At 44.6% G+C, this 22,749-nt stretch overlaps 1 long non-coding RNA gene across 1 annotated transcript; it reads right to left on the reverse strand.

Annotated features, from left to right (window-relative positions):
- Positions 1 to 3,263: 3,263 nt before the first annotated feature.
- On the reverse strand, positions 3,264 to 16,095 carry LOC145407852 (uncharacterized). The gene is made up of 2 exons (XR_013898801.1): positions 16,014 to 16,095; positions 3,264 to 3,594 (listed from the first exon to the last, which is right to left on the reverse strand). It is a non-coding gene; the product is annotated as an uncharacterized LOC145407852 (long non-coding RNA).
- Between the last annotated feature and the right edge of the window lie 6,654 nt (positions 16,096 to 22,749).

The raw sequence follows: 22,749 nt of genomic DNA on the forward strand, positions 1-22,749 counted from the left end.
TCTCTGTCTCTCTCTCTCTCTCTCTCCACACTATAGACATGTCTGGTCATACTCGTATACATCCATTCATACATACATGAATAGGCACAAATAGTTTTAAATAGATAATAGATAGATAATAGAGTAATAGCTAGCTAGAAAAGTACCTTGATTTTACATCTGAAGAGGGTTTAAGACAAAAACTGCTTCTTCATAATTAAGCACAATTTCAATATGTGGTTATAGTTAAATAATTGGAAAAAGACATATTGCATTATATAAAAAAATATAATGGATTTCCTACTGCTGTTTGCCTTCCTCTATACTCCATTGTGTATTATACCATTTTCACTTTAACTTGGCCTAAAATTGCCATCTCTCCATCTTGAATTCTAAGCTGTTTCATGATATTAACACTAGAATATGATGCCAGATATTAACACTAGAATATGATGCCAGTCATGAAGCAGTGCTATGGAAGGAATGTAGAGTGTGAAATAAACTACAAAATAACCAAAAAATCTGGGCCAAATTAGAGTAAAACGAGTATAATTTGCTTAATTGCTCATCATTACCTAACACATCATGGGTATGCGGCCGTGTGATGTGTCCGGTTCAGAGATGGACGTCCCTGCCCTGCATTATCCCGGGTCTCCCTTAGGCAAGTTGTAACACCCGTTAGCCCACCAAAATGGTAGTAGCTGCATGGTTACCATCGTCCCTGGAGGTACTATCGTGGTAGTGACATGATAGCTGGCCATGTACAGCACTCCCAGGCGGGGAACTCAGCCACATTTACCAAGTAGTCAAAGTCTGGGCTGACATTACTACTCATACATACCTCCTATACACAGCCAGCCTTGCACAACACTCGCAGGGGGGGAACTCAACCACATTTACCAAGTAGACAAAGTCTGGGTGACACTACTACTCATACATATTCTATACACAGCTCATCCTCTCGGGGGTATGCCTCTTTCACTTTACCTGCACCTTTCCTTGTGGAAGGACCCTGTTCCCACCCTGTCCGTCACATGAAGATGTTGCTTGTTTGTGGTCGATAGGTCTGCTACCCACACAGACAGCACGAACATCTATACACCACTACCACTGCTACTGAAAGAGGGAAGGAAGGAGGGAGGGTGGGAATGGGGAAGGGAGGGATGGATGGTGTAGATCGAAAGAAGTAAAAAGAAAATAATAGAAATTGGAAAATCTCATTCAGCAAGATCACCAAAAACTAGCCTCTCTCTCTCTCTCTCTCTCTCAAGAACGACATAGGCGGTTTCGTAACAGTTATTCTCTGGCTTATTATTTTATCCAATCCATGTTATTATTCCTTCGTATGTTTTGTATATCTTTCAAATACCTTCATAATTTGCGTTAATAAGATATAGAAGAAAACTGGGGTGTAATGCGTATATTAAACTGCTAATGAAGAGGCGTTACGGATTATCCACAAATGCTGTTCTTTTTTTCTCCTCCTTTTCTCACTATACACCATCATCGCCATCACCACCATTACCACCATCATCACCACCTCCACCAGTACCACCATTACCACCACCACCATTACCACCATCATGATCACCACCACCATTACCACCTTCATCATTCTCCTCTTCCTCCTCCTCCTCCTCATCATCATCATCATTATAATCATCATCATCATCACCTTTCCCGTATGTCAGGTGAGGAACTATCGCCCTCAGTCAGTCTCTTCCTTATCCTATGACCTCCAGCCTTTTAACCCGTACCGTGCTGGGAAAAAAAAAAAAAAAAAAAAAAAAGATACCCTTCAATGCCGGCCGATTTTGAATTTTTATTTTTCTGGCTAAATGGGGTTAATACATCTGTATAAGATCCCTGGCACAACAAAAGTAATCAGTAAAGCCAGATGGTTGAATCAAGTCAGGTTGGTGTCACTCGACTTCTGAAATCTTGAAGGTTACTGAGAGCAGAGCATCTGTGAGCTTGTGAACCGATTTTGAACATTTTTGGGGGGCAATTTGGCTTAATACATCAATATAAGATCCCTGGCACTAATAAAAGTAATCAGCAAAGTAAGAAAGTTGGTTGAATCGAGTCAGGTTGGTGCCAGTCTGCCTCCGAAATCTTTGAGGTTAGAGAAGAGAGTGGCAGTGAGCCTGGAAAGACTCACTCGCCTCCTGTGCTCCTAAATCAGTGTTCTAAGTGTGATGGAGAAATGTCTGACGTTAGCGAGATATGATATTATGTTCCATTTCACTTCGATTACTTGCATTAACTTTCAATGCCGCAGGACATTAATCTACGTCACCAGCGTTTTTGAAGAGGATGTAGATCTACGTCGCTGGCATGGTAAGGGTTAAACTCTCTACCAAACAGCCTGAAAGGAGCAAGGGGGCTTTTGTTGTCTGGATTTCTGTCTATAACACCAGTCAGTAATACACACACCAGACCACACCACCACACAGGATAATACCACACCAGTCAGTAATTTTCACACCACATCACACCACCACACAGGACAATACAGTACCACACCATTCAGTAATACCCACACCAGACCACAGAACCACAAAGGATAATACCACACCAGCCAGTAATACCCACACCACACCACCACACAGGATAATGCCACACCAGTCAATAACAGCCACACTACACCTCACCACCACACAGGACGATACCACACCAATCAATAATAACCACACTACACCACATCATCACCACACAGGGTAATACCATACAAGTAAATAATACTCACATCCAAATCACCACACAGGATAATACCACCCCAGTCAGTAACAATCGCACCACAACACCACACTGGATAATACCACACCAGTCAGTAATACCCACACCACACCACACCACACAAGATAATGAGACACGGTATTTCACTTTCTGAACAATTTATTTGAAGAGAGAGAGAGGGAGAGAGAGAGAAGCATTATCTTTTTTTTATTTACCTTTTCATGTAATCCATATCACATCCAAGCGATTTTATTAGGCGCAGGAGGGAATTTTGGAACGAGGAGAAGGGGGAGAAATAGCCTTCATTAACCCCTTCAAATTGCTAGTCACGAAGAAGTGCTATGGGAGGGATGTAGAGCCGTAGCATTGTCTTATTCTGTCACTGAGCTACGTGAAATAAGCTGCAAAAAGGACGAAAATCTGGGCCAAGCTAAGGTGAAAGGACCATATTTGTTATTGTTTTTGTTGTTGATGGTTTCTTGTTATTGTTTTGTTGTTTGTTTCTTGTTTTTTACTTTGTTGTTTTTGTAGTTGTTGTGGTGGTATTGTTGTTCTTGTTCTTTGTTCTTGTTTATTTGTCATTCTTGTTGTTCTGTTATTGTTGTTTTTGTTGGTGTTCTTGTCGTTCTTGTTGAGGATAATGGAGCCGAGTTCTTGCTTACGACTGCCATACTGCGCGACGACCACTGGGGGCTTCACGACGACCTTTACCACTACTCACACTGCCGATGCTGGGGTCACCTCGAGTCGTACTGGTCGTCTTCGTTGTCGTGGCGCGCTCCCCGGACAAGGGGCAGGACAAAAAGTCGCAGTAACATATGCCGTTTGGAAGCGTGTAGCAGCAGGACGAGGGCTCACACGGGGGCTCGATCTGACCTGTTGTGGGTTAGGAAGTATAATTAATAGTAGTAGTGATGATAATAATAATAGCAGTAGTGATAATGATAATAGTAATTGTGATAATAATAACAGTAGTGGTAATCGCAATAATCATAGCAGTAGTGATAATAATAATTGTAGTGATAATGATGAAATAGTAACGATAATAATAAGAGTAGTAGTGATAATAATAGCAGTAGTGATAATAATAATCGTAGTGATAATGACAGTAGTGGCAATGATAACAGTAATGTTAACAGCAGTAGTGATGATAATAATAATAGTGGTGATAATAACAATAGTAGTAGTGATGATAATAATGGTTGTGGTGATAATAATAATAATAGTAGGGATGAAAATTGTAGTAGTGATGATACGGTACCGGTAATAGTAGTAGAGACAGTGACATTGATATTAGTAATGTTATTAGTAATAATAACAATAGTGAGTGAAAATAATAATGATAATAGTAGTATTTGTAGCAGTAGTTGTAGTTGTAGTAGTAGTAGTAGTAGTAATAGTAGCAGTAGCAGCAGTGGTAATAGTAGTAGTAGTAGTAGTAGTAGTAGTAGTAGCAGTAATGATGGTAACATCAGTAATAACAAGCCTTTACCAACGACGTATCCCCATCATGCGGTAAAGAATATAGCCTATAAATATGCACTAATAGTTATGCCAAAATTTCATTTATATATGGAGGCATAAATTAGGACTCGTACACTATCTTTACCTGTCCCCGCCTGGGAGGGGCTCGGAGATTGGTAGCCTATAGTTTTCACTCGGTTTGTCTGCCTGTTTGTTGCTTGGTTTGTTTGTCTGTTAACTCTACGTGAAAACTAATTGTGCGATTTTTACAAAAATAACAGGGATGATGGGCTACGACCCTCTGAGCACCTGATTAAATTTTGGGCCAAATTGGGCCATGGCCCAGGCGGTACGCTCCCAAAAATGTAAAAAAGAAAATCGTTTTCTCACCATAACTCCTTTCAAATTCTTCAAATCGACATGAAACCAAATGCTAAAGGTACATCGTTCAAATATGCATCCTATAGCATGTTTCATTACATAAGGAGGTCACCCTCCAGTTAGCGGTAGGAGGGTTAATGTCAGGTGGGTCGGGCCTAAAATTTCAAAGAGGCTAAAAATCGTCGATTTTCACCCGATTTACTCCATATTTTATGTGACATCTTTGACTAGATATCCTGTTGTGTTTATGGATCAGCACTAAAACGACTGCCGGACACGGGTTTGCTGTGCCTTGGCACCGCTTCTTTTTCTTTAAGACGTTAAGATGATCTAGCAAGCACTTTGCAAGACACAGCTATTTATAGATTAGTTTCCTTGTATGGATATAGCTCGTAAAATACAGTACTTACAATGTGGCAGTGTCATGCATAAAGACATACACCAGGGCTTATACTCTATCTTTCTGTAAGGTATGAAGAGAATCCTGCAAGGTTTCCAAAATATAACACTAGAAAGGGCTCAGGGAGCGCATACCTCCGCCAATACCATTGCCATTAAAAAGGATCTGGATCAGTATTAGTGGATATAGGATCCGGATCCGCCCCCATATTCAGTTCCTTTTTGGTCCATGGCCCATCTTTACATAAAATTTCATTGAATTTCATTGCGAACTTTTGGAGATATTGTGCGGGATACTCCGGATCCGGATCCGCCACAAAATTTAATCATTCTTCCTTAGCCCATGGCCCACCTTTTCACAAAATTTAATCAAAATCCCCTCGTAACTTTTTGAGTAATCCTCTTAACAGACAGACGGACAAACCAACCAACCAACGCGGGGTAAAACATAATATCCTTGCGGAGGTAACAAGACAGATTTTTCCTTATATGGTCATAGCTCATGAAGTACAGACAATATGGTAATTTTACCTATACGGGCATCAACTACGACACATAGTCTATCTTTCTGTGTGATAGGAAGCCAATCCACCTGGTAGTTTACGAGATACAGGCCCGGACGGAAAGAAGGACGGACAGGGGCGCTTCCTATATCCCCACCATATGGAATAATGGTGAGGATAATAACAGTGAGAGTGAAAATAATAATGGTACTAACACTTCTTCATGTAAGTCTCGTGCAGCTGCAACACTCAAGCCTCTATTTCTTATCAAGGCCTTCATTCACCAGCTACTTTTCTTCCTTGTGTCACTCTACTTTCCACGGTTAGTGCCAACTTTAACATATGGATGTGAGACTATGGTGTGGCATGAAAATGAAATGTCATGAGTAAGAGCAGTGAAGATAGGACTGCTGAGGAATGTAAGTGGTGTACAGGGTGTGGATAGGATACAAAATAATGTGATTCGTGAAAGATGTGGAGTGAGGAAGTCGGTGGACACCAGAATCGAAGAGAGTATACTGAGATGGTATGGTCATGTGGAGAGGATGGATAACAACAGAGTAATGGAAAAGGTATATCTGAGTGAATTTGAAGGAGGGAGGAGGCGCGGTAGGCTAAGGAGAAGGTGGAGAGAAATTGTGGGTGAGTGTGTGAGGAAGAAAGGTTTGGAAGTCGGTGAGGCTAGGGAACTGACAAGAGATCGAGCTGGCTGGATGAATGTTGTGGGGAGAAGTGCATGATCAGGGATCTGGTACCCCTTTTTAACGTGGTAGTGTTCGAATTGACTCTATCGGGTAAATTAGTGTGAAGCTACAGAACGTGGTGAATGTTTGTGGCGTATCTGATAGAGCCAGGATTCTGGAGGCTTGAATGATCAGTGAATGGAAGCGTGGTCCATTGGACTAGGCAAATTTGAGCTGTCTGGGCACTGCAACTCCTCACCCTGCCCTAGGGTGGGAATGGAGGTCCGCATAATGATGATAATAATAATAATGATAAAAGTAGTAGTAGTAATGATAATCTATCTATCCATCTATATACCTAGGCTGCTTCCCCCAAGGAAAGGGAGGTAGCCGAGACAGGACGACACACTCTCAATTTACTCAGCCATTCAAACACATTCATTCGCACCTTAGCCCTAAGGGAAGTAGGGACAGATACTCACCGTATCACACTGCACGAGGGTCAGCTGCGCAGTGCAATCAGTGACATCCGCAGCATGGCCCGACAGCAGAGCTGGTTTACCCCTGCCACATCATAATGGACCCATCCCCTTACCCACACCTGACCTGATCAGCTGATCAGATCAAATGTGGGAGAATATCCCCTAAGGGTTGCGTCATCATTCATTCATTCACAATTTTGCTCCAATCATTTCTATCACACACAGCCATTCTTCCTTGCTCAAAAGACTTCCCTCTTGCATCCAGCGCTCTCTTCACACTGTCCATCCATCCTATTCGTGGTCTTCCTATCATCCTTACATCTCTCACATCAGATGTGGTTATCTTTTTCACCAATCGCTCATTATCCATTCTCTCCATATGCCCAAACCATCACAACATCCTCTGTTCAACTCGATCAGCCATCTGCACAACTCCAGTTCTCCTTCGCACTTCATCATTTCTCACTCGATCCATACGCATCACTCCACACATACTCCTCAGACACTTCATCTCCATTACATTCAAACTTTTCCTTTCTGCTACACCCTTATTCCATGTTTCAGCTCCATATAACGTAGTCGGCACCACAACACCCTCATGCAGCCTTCTCTTTATATCCATTCTTAGCGAACTACATCTAAACACTTTTCTCATTCCTCCCAGCACCTTTCCTACTTCATTCATTCTAAACTTCACTTCTGCATCTCTTCCTCCATCCACAGCAACATTTGACCCTAAATGCTTAACCCCTAAAACGCGGCTGTGTACGCGTGATCCCCCCCCTGTGGCGGGGTTGTAGCGGGGTCTGAGTCTATCTATCTATCTATATACCTAGGCTGCTTCCCCCAAGGAAAGGGAGGTAGCCGAGACAGGACGACTCACTCTCCATTTACTCATCCATTCAAACACATTCATTCGCATCTTAGCCCCAAAGGGGAGAACGGACAGATCCTCACCGCATCACACCACACAAGGGTCAACTGCGCAATGCAAGCAGTGACATCCACAGCAGGGCCCGACAGCAGAACTGGTTTACCCCTGCCACATCATAACAGACCCATCCCCTTACCCGCACCTGACCTGACTAGCTGATCAGACCAAATGCGGGAGAATATCCCCTCAGCGCTGCGTCATCACTTATTCATTCACAATTTCTCTCCATTTATTTCTGTCACGCACAGCCACTCTTCCTTGCTCAACAGACATCCCTCTCGCATCCAGCGCTCTCTTCACACTGTCCATCCATCCTATTCGTGTTCTTCCTCTCAGTCTTACACCTCTCACATCAGATCTACTTATCTTTTTCACCAATCGCTCATTATCCATTCTCTCCATATGCCCAAACCATTGCAACACCCTCTGCTCAACTCTACCAGCCATCTCCCGAACAACTCCAGTTCTCCTTCGCACTTCATCATTTCGCACTCGATCCATACGCGTCACTCCACACATACTCCTCAGACATCTCATCTCCATTACATTCAAACTTTTCCTCTCTGCTACACCCGTATTCCATGTTTCAGCCCCATATAACGCAGTCGGTACCACAACACCCTCATACAGCCTTCTCTTTACATCCATTCTAAGCGAACGACATTTAAACACTTTTTTCATTCCTCCCAGCACCTTTCCTACTTCATTTATTCTAAACTTCACTTCTGCATCTATTCTTCCATCCACAGCAACATGTGACCCTAGATATTTAAAACAATCTACCTCCTCAAGCAACTCACCATTCAAAACTATATTCATCCCCCTACCATCTATCAACCTCGTACACTTCATCACTTTACTCTTATTCTGATTTACTTTCAATTTCCTCCTTTCACACACCCTTCCAAACTCCTCTACCAACTGTCTCAATCTCTCCTCTGAATCAGTCACCAGTGCAGTATCATCTGCAAACAGCAGCTGCTTCAGATTCCACTCTCTCCATCAACATTTACCAGACTCAGACCACCTAAAACTCTTGCATTCACCTCCCTTACAACACCATCCATGTAAATATTAAACAACCAAGGCGACATCACACATCCCTGTCGCAGCCCCACTCTCACGGGAAACCAATCACTCACAGCATTTCCCACTCTTACACACGCTCTACTATTTACATAAAAACTTTTCACCCCTTTTAGTAACCTACCATCAAGTCCATACAATCTTAAAACAGTCCACAAAGCCTCCCTATCAATTCTATCATACGCTTTCTCTAAATCCATAAATGCCCAAAACACATCCTTGCCTTTCGCTAAATACTTTTCACACACTTGTCTCACAGCAAACACCTGATCAACGTATCCTCCTCCCTCCTAAAGCCACACTGCTCATCACTAATCACTCCTCTGTACCCTCTCTAACTCTCATAATTAACACTCTACCATACACTTTACCTACAACACTCAACAGACTTATACCCCTAAAGCTAGTACATTCATACTTATCACCCTTGCCTTTATACAACGGGACCACACAAGCACTTGCCCAGTCAATTGGCACCATACCTTTCTCAAAGCACATATTCAATAATCTTACTAACCAGTCAACAATAGTCACTCCACCACCCTTCAGGCATTCCACAGCACACCCATCCATACCTGCAGCTTTCCATGTTTTCATCTCCTTTACTGCCTTCTCCACTTCCTCCTTCGTGATCAAAGAATCATTCAACTCTCCCAACACATTTATTCCTTGCACCCTTCTATCTGCCACAATCTCAGCCACCCTTTCCTCCTCTACATTTAACAATCTTTCAAAATACTCTGCCCATCTCTTCCTTACTGCATCCATCTCAATTAACATCCTTCCATCCTCTGCTTTTACTCGTTCTTCCATCCCAGACTCTCCCTTTCGCACCCTTTTCACCTCCTTCCAAAACATTTTCTTATTCTGTTGAAAATTCTCTGTCAGCCGCCTACCCCACCTCTCATCTGCTGCCACTTTAGCATCACGCACAGCCCTTCTCGCTCTATTCCTCTTTTCCTTATACCTTTCATATGACATCTCATCCTTCCTCTGCAGCCACACTTCATATGCACGTCTCTTCTCAGCCACAGCCATACTTACTTCCTCGCACCACCATTCACTTCCTTTTCTTACACCACCACCCACACGTCTCACACCACACACCTCTTCTGCATGCCCCACCACAGCACTCTTAAACAACTGCCATTCCTCCTCCACACTGCCATTTTCCTGATCTTTCACTGCGTTCCACTCATCTTTCAATTTCTCCTGATACTCTATCTTTTTCTCTCTTTTATCCAACTCACTCACTTTCAAAACCTCCCTGCCACACCTAACCCTCCTAGCTCTCACCCATCTCTTACCTACTCTGAACTATCCCTCCACCAGGTAATGGTCTAACAAACCTCAACCTCCCCTCTCAGAACTCTCACATCCAACAATCTTCCTATTACATTCGTAGACACAACCACATAGTCCATCCATGTTCTCTCAACAACCTTTCCGCCCTCCTGTCTCACCCATGTATACTTATAAATATCTTTCTTCTCAAACAGCGTATTCCCAATCACCATCTCTCGTTCAACACACATCGCTATCATTCGTTCCCCATTTTCATTTCTTCCAGGCACACCATGCATACCAACTACGCCTTCAACTGCTACATTTCCCACTCTAGCATTCAGATCTCCTATCATTACCACATTCACATTCGCTCCAAAACTCTGCAGACACTCATCAACATCATTCCAGAAAGACTCCCTCTCTTGTTCATCCCTTTCACTACCAGGCCCATATGCACTCACAAACACCCACAACTCACGTTCAAATTTCACTTTCACCCACATCAGTCTCGATGACACCTCCTTCCATTCAATCACACACTGCTGTACTTCCGGACTCACTAACAAGGCCACACCTTCTCTTACCTGTGGAAAAATATTAGCCAAAAATCATAGATTAACCCTAGAGCATTAAAATTTTTATGGCATATATTACTTACATTCAGCTATCTCCTGAGTCACATGTTGAGCCTTCGTTGACTACCCAAGGACTTGTGAAGACTTGGAAATTTGGGTAACAAAGTCTTCACTCTCACACCTCCAGAAACCCGGTTTTCTTTCTACCACAGCCTCAATCTGTCACAGTACACTTTATACAACAACGTACAGGTTGTTTGGAATCCGTATTTGTAAATAAGAACTGAAAATAAGGCTAAAATGGACGGAGCGCACGGCCGACATGCAGCGCGGTGGCGATCTTCCCGTCAATATTGTCACATTTGCCTTTTCTCGGCAAAAAACACGTATACTCCTTTTTTTTCCTTCATAGGACTTCGCAAACGTTTGCCTGTCACTATTACGGTAATAAAAATCAATGTCACTGCCAGTATTGTGGACTGGGAATGAGGAAGACCACTGCGGCGCGAGTTTATTCAGCCTTACGGCAGGCACTTTATTCTCGCTCCTGTCGGCCACTCGCACTTCATTTCTATCGCTCACTTTCACTGTATCTTTTTTTTTTTTTTGCCTTATTCATCAGTGTCACTGTCCAGTGTTATAAAAATAATATTTTATACACAAAAAACTTTTACTTTCAGAACATAGAATAGGAAAATATGCTTTTATCTTTTTACACTGGAGTGACTGTCACTCGCAATACTTATATGATTACTATGTACAATTATTTACAACAAAAAACACTGTAACTGTCAGTGCTTTTACAAGTACATACACTAATTTACACTCATCAGGCTGTCACTGTCAGCACGTAAAAGAAAACTAAACAATATTATCACTGTCACTCTCAGTATTTTTCCCAATATTTTTACCCTTATTTTCAAAATCTACTTAGGCTGTGGTAGTCGAAAAACACTTGGGTAAGCACAGAGGGAACTTTGCACTCTTTGCACTGCAAGGAGGTGCGCCTAAAAGTTCTTTCCTGCCTGGTAGTGTGGTTGCACACATGACACCTCCTCAGTGCTTTCCCCCTCTTTGCAGTGGCTGGCAGTGGCTCCAGGCGGTGTCGCTGAAGGTAGGCCATACACTGTAGGCGGTCTGGAGGTGTGTGAGGGTGGCGTTTGGGACCTGTTGAAAGCACCTGGCCATAACGCTGAAGCAGCTGGTAGACACAAGTCTTGGAGAATCTTCTGAGAGAGTAGTTGGCTGGCTTCCTGTTCTTGATTTTATACAGGATGAAGGCGTTCAATATGCACATGTCAATCAAGTGCAAGAACACCTTCCTGTACCAACGACGATTTTTCCTCAGACAGTCAATCTCTCCAATCATCATATCCGACTTGTCCACCAGCCGCATATTGACGTTATAGTCAATTACAGCATCAGGCTTCATCACAGGCTCGCCAGTCCTTCTGTCGACCTTCCCTGTTGCCAGCATTTCACCCTTGTGTACTGTGGTGAGCATGTTCACGACTCTCTTATCATGCCACCTGATCGCAAGCATCTTGTCAGATTTCTTCAGGTGCACGTCTCCCGCTTTGACTTTTCAGCCTCTGGGAAGGCAGGGTAATGTGCCCTGTTACTTCTGACAGTGCCACAGGAGCCGACGCCGTGTTCAGAAAGGTACTTGGCGAGTTTTGGAGCTGTATAATAATTGTCCGTATACAGGACATGATTCTCGCCAAAGTACTTTTCCAAAAGCACTTTCACCACAGAACCAGAGAATCCAAGGGGTCAGTCTTATCCAAGTCGACATTGCTGGCGGTGTAGATGACGAAGTCAAGGATGAACCCCGTCTTGCAGTCGCACAGCACGAAAAACTTGATTCCAAAGCGGTGGCGTTTGCTTGGAATGTACTGGACGAACTGAAGACGGCCCCTGAACAATACCAAAGACTCGTCAATCACGACTTTCTTGAAAGGGCGCAAGAACCTCGTAAACTTATCTTTGATCATGTTCAGGATTCCCTCACTTTCCATAATGGGTCAGTTTGGGAAGGTTTCATCATTATTCGCGAAGTGAAGATAAGTCATCAGCTGCCTAAAACGATCACGGCTCATGTATTTATTGAATATTGGTGTTGGGCACAGCTCGTCGGAACCCCAGTACTCTTCCAACTTATGCTTCCAGTTGTGCGTATAAGCAACATCAAGGCAATAAATACAAAAAGCTCGCGGATCGTCAAAGGCACCCATGATGCCATCCGCGACGTGGATGGCGTCGCAGCCTCACCTTCTTCTTCGCGGAATTGGCGCACATTGCCCCTCGTACCTGTTGGTCTCGGTACAGATGTGCTCCATAACCTCGTCGTCAAGGAAGGCCAACAGGTAGTCAACACATTCACCATCGTCGTCCACAGGGAAGTCAGCCTGAAGCCCACACTCACTTTCGTCAAAGGGCAGATCTTCAGGCACAAAATCTGATCCCTCTGACCACACAAAAGCATCTAAAGTTCCCTGCCTAGGCTGGGAGGTGCTTGGGGCGGCGGGGGTGAGGCAGGTCGTGTGGGAGTGGGTGAGGCAGGGCTGGGCAATAGTAGGTAAGGGAGAGGTTATCCCAGGCCGTGTTGGTGTTGTGGTGGTGGTGGTGGTGGTTGGAGGGAGATTATCGCTTGGGTCAAGGTCACTCATGGTGGCGTGACTCCTGAGTTGCCTAGTGGGAGTTAGCCTAGGGGACTTAACTTTACTGACACGAACACTAGGCCTACGAAAACCTCTCATACGTAACATTGCTCGTCTACTTCCCTTTCTCGGTGGTGATGGAGACTCCGATGACTCAGGAGACAGGACAGCAGACGAGGAGGACGAGAGAAGAGGGCTGGGAGAACGTGGCGGGCTTGCGGTGGTGTGGCGTGGCGTAGTGGACGATGGCGGTGCACTGCTGTCTCCGTCCTCTTCCTTTTCTCTCCTTTCCATATTCGAGGCCCCTTTTCACCGGGGCCTTCCCTGTAGAGGTGCTGGGCACAGTCACAGTTTCCTCGGGCACAGAAATCATCATTTCAGGGGCTGAATCAGCACTCGATTGTGTCTCTGATTCAGCCAGGCTAGACAAAACACCCACGTCACTGCCGTAGTCCATAGAGGCTTTCAACAGTTCAGATGCTATGGCCGAGTCACTTAGCCCCTTGGTAGTCACTTGTAAAGTTTTGAAGGGCGTAGAGGTAACAAAACCCTTTTTCGGAGGGCTAGAAGGCACGGAACTAGAAGAGCTAGAGCCTGACATGGTGTCACCGTGGCAGATTTGCGTGGACTGACGCTAATCTGGGGCAAACCGCGCGAAAAAATGACAGTGTGACAACTGGGGAAACAAGCGTTTCCCAATAGCAAAAAGTGCTTGCGAGATGACGGCTCAGATTGACACGTATCAGCCATCCGCGCGTTGCCATATCGCACGACGAGGGAGGGCCGCGCATCAGTGCGTCCGTGGGTAAAAAAAATGAGACTTGGCAACAACCGAGGTCAGTAGTACAAAGGTCAAGTGTGCTAAAAGTAGCTCACGGGTGGCGGGACTGAGAGACAATACCAGCTTGAGCCTGCTTGCCCGCGGTTATTCAAAATTAACTCAAATCGCAAACGCGACGACCCGCCGTTTTGCCCTTTGGGCCGACCGTCGCAAAAGCGACGATCCGCGTTTTAGTTAAAAAACTCTACCTCCTCAAGCAACTCACCATTCAGAACTATATTCATCCTCCTACCATCTACCAACGTCGTACTGGCTACCTTCAACCTCTTTCTTTTCGCAGCACTGTTGCATCTTTATCTCTTTTCTATCGCTACTTCCATTGTCACTGCTCCTCTAAACTGTCTTCTTGCATCCCTCCACCTCTACGATGGGCGCATAGCACCCGTCTAGCAACAAATTCTCATCCCTTTTCTGTCCAACTCTCTAATGCAAGAGTTAACCGTCACTCCCAGTCCTTCATTTATGCAACGGGTCAATTCTGGAAATGTTTTTCTCTGTCTGTATTTCCTACTTCCTATGATCTCCAGTCTTTCAAACGCAGTGTGTCCAGGCATCTAGAAATGAACAGATCTTGAATTTGGCTCACTTTTTTTTTTTTTTTTTTTCTTGGAAGGAATTGATTCAGGGCTCCTAGCCTTTGGTTCCTTCTTACTCGCATAGAAAAAAACAAAAAAATCATCACTTTACTCTTATTCTCATTTACTTTCACTTTCCTCCTTTCACACACCGTTCCAAACTCCTCTATCAACTGTAATACTAATACTAATAATGATAGTAAAGTGAAAAAATACAGGGGAATAATCAAATATAAAAAGAAAAATGACACTGACACAAAAAAAGGAAATTAATGTGTGTGTGTGTGTGTGTGTGTGTGTGTGTGTGTGTGTGTGTGTGTGTGTGTGTGTGTAAACAAGCAACATTATACATAACGTATATTATTATTCTTAGTGGCATAGTAGGCTTCGTAACAGCTATTTTTTAGATATGTATTATTATTATTATTATTATTATTATTATTACTATTATTAGTGGTAGGTGGGGGTGCTCACCATCCACTCACTCGATGTAGTGCTGCTGTCGGGTGTCTGCCCTTTCCTCTCCTCCACTATTCTTTCCTTCCATCCTCTTCTGTCTTCCTTTCCTTCATTCTTTCCTAGTCCTTCTGCCTACGAGTAACTTTACACTCCCTCTTCTGTCTTTCGTTCCTTCATTCTTTCCTCCTCCTTCTGCCTGTGGGTGACTCTACACTGAGTGACAAGCCAAATGGTTTCCTGTACACCAGGAAACCATTTACTACGCTGGGTGGTAACCATATAACCAAATTTTGGCGCCTGGTGGTTTAGTGAGTAATTATTGCGCTCCAATCGGATTGAACCGGTGAAGGTTTATTTCCAAGAGATGGTTGGGGTTGATTGCTCATGTAATGCCACTCAGGGATGAGTGAGGCTGATCACTCTCATATTAAATGTCGGGACCAACTGCTTAGCCCCGGGCTCCTATGCTCCTCATGGGGCAATGTAGGATTGGATGATGAATGGATGGATGGATTTTTATTTTTAATATTATTACTATTATTATTATTATTATTATTATTATTGTCATCGTCATTACTATTATTTTATTACTAATATTATTATTATTATTATTATTATTATTATTATTATTATTATTGTTGTTCTTGTTGTTGTAATTATTATTATTATTATATTTTTGCATAAAACATCTCTGCACTATTGAGCGTTATTTATATTGTTTAATACTGAAACAGGTTGCACTAATCCAAGAGCATACAAATGTGCAATGATCAGAATAAACCGCTGAGAAAAATATGCAACGAAATGTCAGTTTAAAATTCCATATCGACGTACTTTACTTTGCATCTATAAGACACGAGAGGATATCGATGTGCGGACAGAATAAATCGCTAGTGAAGAGCTGAACGAAAATTCAAAAGGCACTTAACATCATGAGTCTCAAAAAAAATTCATAAATATCCGTACCTGAACTCAAAGCAGGAAGAACAGCCAGTAAAATGCAGAGCAGAGCGAAAGGTGCCATGGCGTTCATCCACCTCGATGTCAGGGTCCACACTAATTCCCACATCCAACACGCTTGTGGCGGCTGGCCCAGCATCCACAAGTGTTGTAAGGGGGCGGAGCTTGTGACGTCATAATAGCTAGCCAATCAGGACACAGATGGGACTGTCATATACTGCTATATAGAGAATTATTGTTATTATTTATTCGGTGTTAATAAAATTATCAGGAATAAAACAAAAATTCCTCACATTTATTTATTTTTACAAAGTGTTTAGTCAACTAATAAACCTTAGCAGGTCCCCAGGAAATGTCATTTTCAAAATGTGTTACTACAGAGCTCAGTGGGGGTGAAGACACCTCTCTATACACACCGAAAAATTACCCCCTTATATTGAGAATTGTGTATATTATGAAGTAAGTAAGTAATAAGGACTAGAACCAAGCCCAAGAGGACTATATGGCAATAAAACCACTGCAAAAATAATTGACAGGTGTCCTATGGTGGAATAAAGGTAGAGGGGAAGGCGGGGAAGACACTGAATGTGAGGCAAGATACGGGTTTGAAATAGGAAGCGCATGAGGTGTGTGATGGAAAACGCAGGGGATTCACCAAGAAGATTGGCTAAGATCGGGGAACGTTCAAAAGAGTAAAGGAACAGGAGAGTCCATCTGCGCACGGTGTGGAACTGAGGGCAGTCAAACAAAAGATGGTGGACAGTGGGTGGGACCTGACTACATTGACAGATCGGAGGAGTGCCTCCTGACTTGAGAAAGCCATGTGTGATCCACGTGTGACCAAGGCGCAGACGGGCGAGGGCTGTTTCCCAATGCCTATTGCGATGGGAGAACGACTGCCAGGAAGTGACAGTACGTTTGATGGAGTGGAGTTTGTTATCAGTTGTAGACGTCCATTCTGCTTGCCACCACTGGCCAAGGAGACAGGTAACAATCGCGATATAATCAGTTGCCGGGACGGATGGGGTGTGACAGAGCAAGAGGTGACAGCTGTACTTGCTAGGCAGTCAACCCTCTCATTACCCGGTATTCCAACATGGCTTGGGACCCAGCAGAAGGAGACAGACTTCAATCTGGTGTTAATACGGAACAACCATTCTTGTATCTTCAACATTAACAGGTTGCTGGCCGGGATAGACTGAATACCAAGTAGTGCACTAAGTGAATCTGTGAAAATTACAAAAGTTTGTAACCTTGATCGTTATATAACACGAAGGGCCAGTAAAATGGCCAGCAGTTCAGCAGTGAAAATACTGGTGACTGGTGGAAGGCGGATCTGATAGGTATGGTCTGGGAAAAGAGCAATAAAGCCCGAGCCTACAGCAGATTTAGAGCCGTCTGTGTACACTGGGGTCGCTGAGGAGTGACAACGCATTATGATCCATAGAAAGATGATAGAGTTCCTGTGAGGTGGAAGAGGACTTTGGACGAGAGAGCAGGGCATCACAGACAGTAAGGTGAGGAAGAAGCCAAGGAGGGAATATAGAATCTTGCAGAGGGAGAACTGAAATAGCAGGGAAAGAAAGGGATGCTAGTAAACTGGAGACCCTACAAGGAAAAAATGAAGGTAACGAGGGCAGAAAAGGAGGGGAGAGGTGCATAGCAGAGGAAGGGAAACCTGCAGATGGATGTTGAAGGAGGCAAATGTTTTAATGGAGAGTTAGCTTGTCATGTCTGGAGGATAGAGTGGACATACCTGACTCGATATACAGGCTCGTAACCAGGGTGGAGCGAAAAGCACCCAACGCCAGACGTAAACCACGATGGTGAACAGAATCTAGGCGCCGAAGGAAGATGAGGCCGATGCATAAACCTGACAACCATAATCAATCTTTGACAAAACTAAGACAGTATGGAGTTGGAACAGAGTTGTACGGTCCGCACCCCAGGACATATGACTGAGAGTTTGTTATAACTGAAGTCTGAGGGAAGCAGAGGTCTTAAGGGAAGTGAGATGCGGGGACCAAGTCAGTCAAGAATCAAAAACAAGGCCAAGGAAAGGGGCTGATAATCGATATGACAGGGGGTACCATATAGTGTAAGAGGGGGTTGGGGGATTGATTGACGGGTCATAAAAGTTATAGCACAGGATTTCGTCTGGGAGAATTTAAAGCCATGATCCATGGCCCACCCTACAGTGGCATCCATAGCTGATTGAAGTAGGGCTCGTAAGGCCAGGACATCAGCTCCAGCTGCATATATAGCAAAATCATCTACTTATAATGAAGCACGAACACAGTGTGGGAGAGATGAAATGATATCATTTACTGCAAGGATAAAAAGAGTTGTTCTAAGCACACATCCCTGTGGGACACCCTCATGCTGTACATAAGACCGGGATAACACATTCTGAAGGTGTACACAGAAGGTCTGGTCACAAAGGAAATTCTGTAAGAAGACACCCATATTGCCATCAGTTCCAGGGTGTTGTAGAACATGGAGAATATTATACCTCCAGAATGTATCATAAACCTTTTCGAAATCAAAAACACAGCTATGACCACCTTTGAGTTAGTGAAGGCTTGTCAGATGAAGGTTGCTAGCCTCATCAGGGGATCTAGGGTACTCCGCCCCTTGAGGAAACCATATTGTAAGGGCGAGATTGCACCACGTGATTCTAAATGCCACCGTAGGTGAGAGTTTACCATACGTTCCATCAGTTTGCCTAGAAAGCTAACAAGAGCGATAGGGCAATAATCACCAGGTGATGACCCAGATTTGCCAGGTTTAAGGAATGGTAGGAGGTAGGCCTGTCTCCGTTCATTAGGAAGTTCCCAGTGGACCATATAGTATTATATATTCCAAGCAGAAAGTGAAGAGCTGTCTGGGACAGATGTTTTATCATGTTGTAGTGTACACCATCGGGTCCCTCACAGGTAGAACCGCAAGCAGTTAGAGTTGCTTTGAGTTCCGAGCTGGAGAAAGGGGCATTGTACACCGCATCTGACGACAGTGTGAACTGTAAGAGCATCCGTTCTGAAAGTCATTTGGTTGTTAAAAAAGTAGGGGGGAGATGGGACCCACTGCTAATCTGGCTAAAATTGTGACCCAGAATATTGGCAACCTGAAAAGCATTGCCTATGGCTCCATCATTGGTGGTGAGGACTGGAGTCGGGGTAGGTGACTGTTTACCCGCTATATTATTGATGCGGGACCATATACATGGAATGGGTGTGTCTGAGACGATAGTAGAGACATAAGACATCCAGCTGTCCTTTTTTGCTCAACGGATTGTGCAGTGGAGGAGAGCATTAGCTTGTTGAAAAAGTATAAAAGCTGGGACGTCCAACACAGTGCCCTTTTTCCTGTGGAAGCTCTTCCACCTGGCCCTCTTGACCCGGAGGGCTGAAGTGCATTGGCTATTCCTCAATGGTACACATTTTGATGACACGGGTCGGGAGGTACACGGAATGGGGGCTCAGGCAACCGTCAGGAGAAAGGTATGGAAACAGGAAAGAAAAGTTGTTTGATCATGGGAAAGCAGAAGAGGAGTGGGAGGAAAAGCCTGGGACGTAAACGTTGCCCAGTCTGCCCTATCAAAGCACCATCGAGGAGGGCCGGGGACCGGATAGTAAGACGTGGGGGTTAGGAGGATTGGGAAATGGTCCGTGGTACAATAACCATTCAGAACCGACCAAGTGAAGTCCAAGGAAATCATTGGGATGCAGACGGACAGGTCAATACAGAGAAAGTTTGAGTACGGTTGTCAAAATGGGTTGGGGAATCAGACTTAAAAATGTAAAAATCATGGGCAAGGAGGAAATCCTCCAAGGAGCGCCCATGTGCAGTTAAAACAGAGTCACCCCAGAGGGGGTTCTGACAGTTAAAATCACCTAAAAGCAGGATAGGAGGGAGAAGGTCAGATAAAAGTCGATCAAGGTTAGTAAAATTGATAGGCACTGAAGGGGAAAGATACAGTGAAACCACTGAAACCCACCTAGATAGAAAAACTCCGGTGAAGGTACATTTGATAGTAGTCGTAACAGAAAAGGTTTGAAAAGGAACGTCAACATGTATCAGGAGACAGGTATTATACTGGAAATGGGGTAGAATTAGATATGAATAAGACGGAAGGGGGGATGGTGAGGCGTGTCTCTTGTAGGCAGATAATCGGTGGGTTATATTGAGAAAATAAAAACAGGAGGTCTGGCCAATGTGTAGTGAAACTGCTAATGGGAGCCATTGTGTAAAAATAAAACTAATAACAGAAAGATCAAGGTCTAGTTGGAAGGTTTGCAATGGGCTGTAAAACAAAGTATGTTCCAGAATTTAAAAAAAAAAAAAGACATACTAAAACTTTAAATAAAAATGAATTTATGGCGGACGGGTGTCACACATCATCGAGTTGGTTCGATAGTAGGAATAGAAGCAGAGGGTGGAAGAAGCAAATGAGCAGGACGGTCACTATAGCCTGGCAGCATAGGGAGGGATAAAGGAGAGGGATTAGAACAAGAAGAGAGGGGGGCAGAAGTGGAGGGAGGGATGGGAGTGGGAGGGAGATCAGAAGGAGCCGAATATACTTCTGCTCTATGGAGTATTTTTGGGTGACTCAATGGTTCCTGTAAAGGAGTCGCAAGAAACTCCATAGTATCAGTGAGGGTTTCACTCTCAGCACCTGTTGGGAGTGTCGCTTGTGGTGTTGATACAGGATTTGGAGTCGGTTGTGGGGTGGCTTCCAGAGTTGGGATAGGGTTGGAACCAGATCGTGGAGTCGAGACAGGGAACTTTGTTGGAGTAGTTGCCGCGGAGAGCGAGGGATGAGCGGTACTCATTTTACGAGTTGGGGGAGAATGTGTGAGTTTTGTGGAACCCTTGGCATCTGATGCAGTGGGGGGCAGTTCACGTTTGCCAGAGGGAGGCAGACGGCGGGAACCATGTTGTGGCAGAGGGAGTGATCATTGGTAGAGAGAAGAGGAAGAACGAGGGGGAGCAGCAGAACAGGAAGGGCAATGAGGGGAAGAGAGAAGAGTGGAAAATAAAGGCGACAGGGAGGAGGTCGGAATGGAGTTGGAAAGAGAAACTGGAGGGGCCTGAGAGTAGGAAGTAGAACAAGAAGAGGGAGAACGGGAGGTGGAAAAGGGGAGAGCAGAGATAGAGGTAGAGGAGGCAACAGTAACAGTCCGAGGGGTAGGTGAGGAGGAGATATTAGCAGAAACAGGAAAAACAATCGAGACAGTAGAGGAACCGGAGACTGGAGATACCAAAGGGGCAGGTGTGTCGGCAGAGGTAGTGGAGACAGGACGGGCCACTCGAGCATAAGTGAGACAGGAAGAGAATCCTAAGTCACGGGCACATTGATGGGCTGCATGGAGGGAGAGATCTTCTTTCCAGCGAATTCTGGAGACTTCAGATTCGAAAATATATACCGGGCAGTTCCGGGATGAGGCAGCATGAGAGCCTTGGCAGTTCGGGCAGACTTGGATCTTTGCTACACAGGCTGAGGAGGTGTGGCCGGGTTGGGCACAGGTAGGGCACACTGCCTCTGACCTACAGTATTTGGCTGGGTGGCCATAATGCCAACAAGAAGAGCATTGTCGAGGACAAGGCGTGTACTCTTTGACCCGGAGTCGTGTGTCACCAATAAGTACAAAGGTGGAAATATCGCGGTCCATAAAGATAATTTTAACGATGTTAGATGAGTACTTGTGATGCCCCTGAGGGGGAAGCATGTAGCACTGGACAGAAAATACTGGAAGATGTTGGTCAGACAAGATAGCTTGTATGTCAGTAGAACATTCAGAGAAGCTGCAGTCTCCTATGGTTACATATGATGGGATCAGGACAGTTCTGGTGGTAGAGTTTAGCTGGATACCGGTATCTGGAACTGCCGAGATAGGGAGACCAGAGGGATCAGTAAGTGACAATGCCTTCTCAGCCTTTGCAGCAGTTTGAGCTGTCAACAAGCGGTCTCCATTTGGACGTGAAGTGAATGTGACGTCAGGACCTATTTGTCGGAGGAGAGAGAGATGGAGAGTGAGGTTGTTCGTTGTTGCTTGGATGTTAAAATATTTGGGTCGCATCTGGCGACCGAAAATTGATGTCACTGGTGGAGGATTCAAAGAGGAAGGAGAGGGGGAGGAGGAGAAGAAACAAAGGGATAGGAAGAGGAGGAAAGAGGCGGAAAAGTAGGTGGGGGGGGGATCCACCTGACTGGGAGAAGGTTTTGCAGGAGCATCTCCCGTTGCTCCTTGAAGAAATGATAAAGATTCAATATCGGCCATGGTGAACCTACCTATAAAAAACAGGAATTAAACTGGTCCACTCCCGGGAGCCCGAGTCAGGAGTAAGGGCGAAAGATACAAAGGCTACCGTACCCATGGTTCCCTGAGGCCGTTAGTGACTGACACAAAAGACAGCCTTGCAGCCCATCAGCACGGCTCTCACACCTTAGGGAGGTGAGAAGAAAAGAAGGTAAAAGAAGAGAAGGAAAGAAAAAGGACCAAGCAAAATTAGTAGGGTCAAGGACTGGGACCCAAGGGCGGGGGAAGCAGGGCATAGCGACACCACCCACACCATCAGGACCCAGCCCCAGACCCCTGAACCCCCCCACGACTGCAACGGGCTTGGTATTGGGGGGATGTATATTATGAAGATGCAGCAGTTTGTGCCCCACTTGGACGCTATTAACGTATGAGAAGTGTGTGTGTGTGTTCTTACCTAATTCTTACCTAATTGTATCTTT

This window comes from Coenobita brevimanus, chromosome 74 (genome assembly GCF_032717465.1).
Source record: "Coenobita brevimanus isolate Jiangsu-jjx chromosome 74, ASM3271746v2, whole genome shotgun sequence".
Lineage (NCBI taxonomy): Eukaryota > Metazoa > Arthropoda > Malacostraca > Decapoda > Coenobitidae > Coenobita > Coenobita brevimanus.